Source organism: Myotis lucifugus, unplaced genomic scaffold, assembly GCF_000147115.1.
Source record: "Myotis lucifugus unplaced genomic scaffold, Myoluc2.0 scaffold_224, whole genome shotgun sequence".
In the NCBI taxonomy this organism is placed as follows: Eukaryota; Metazoa; Chordata; class Mammalia; order Chiroptera; family Vespertilionidae; genus Myotis; species Myotis lucifugus.
The window spans coordinates 737,137-738,420 of NW_005871272.1; positions in this window are offsets into that span (position 1 = coordinate 737,137).

The following is a 1,284-nucleotide window of genomic DNA, read 5'->3' on the forward strand; positions in this document are numbered from 1 at the left end:
GATAGCCCTTAGTAATGCTGCCATCTGCCGAGATGATGAGGTGCATGCTCATTGGTCAGTCAAGATGTGGGCCCATGATCTTCAATGCTGATTATGGATCGGCCAGTGGGCTGACTACAAGGGCAAGTCAGAAGAGGGAGTAGAGGAGACAGAGCCTCTCCTCTGTTGGCAGAGCCTCTGAGGGTGAAGAGAGACCAGCTCTCACAAAACATCGCATCCACCAGCCTCTCCTATACTTCTGGCACAGATCTGGGACGGCAACCTACAGATTTCTGTGAGTACAAGGTGGGGCAAAAGTAGGTTTGCAGTTATGAGTGTGCAAAACAGAGTTTTTTCTTGCATTATTATTCATTAATTAATTTTCCATATCAACAAATGTAAACCTACTTTTGTCCCACCCTGTATGTTCCCACAGGATTCAGACCAATGACTCAACCATGTACTGTTGCTCTTACTATGGCCCTTTTATGGTGGATGAAAGGTTCGCTGTGGGCCTTCCAGAGGAGCCTTCCAGAGAAGACAGAGAAGAAGGGATGCACAGACATGGCAGCAGGCATTGACGAGGGTGTGGGTTGCTCTGTGTGTGGAGTGGAGAGGGCCAGTTCAGCTTTGTAGGGCTGCTGTAACAAAGTACCACAGAGTCTGGGTGGCTTAGAAAAGCAGAAATGTATTGTCATACCACTTGGAAGCTAGAGTCCAAAATCAAGGCGTCAGCAGAGCCACACACCTCCAAAGGCTCTAGGGAAGAATCCTTCCTTGTCTCCTATCTTCTGGTGGCGGCTGGCACTCTTTGGTGCCCTTGACTTGCAGCTGTGTCACTCCAATCTCTGCCTGTCTTCATTTGTCATTCTCCCTTTGTCTCTGTATCTTCATATGGCATTCTTTTTATAAAGACATCATTCATTGTATTCGGGACCTACCCTACTCCAGTATCACCACAACTTAATGGATTATATCAGCAATGACCCTATTTCCAAATAAGGTCACATTCTCAGGTACTGGGAGTTAGAACTTGAACTGCTTTTTTTGAAAGAACACAGTTCAACCTATATCAGGAACCTTTTATTTATACACTAGAGGCCCAATGCACAACATTCGTGCAAGGGCCTTGGCCCTGGCCCCCGCCCGCCACTGCAGCTGCAGCTGGGGGCCTCTGCCACCTCTGCCTTGGCCCCTGCCTGCTGCGGCTTTGTCCTGAAAGAAGGATGTCCAGAAGAATGCCTGGCCTAATTAGCATATTACACTTTTATTATTATAGATATACTTGGCACACATTTATTTATT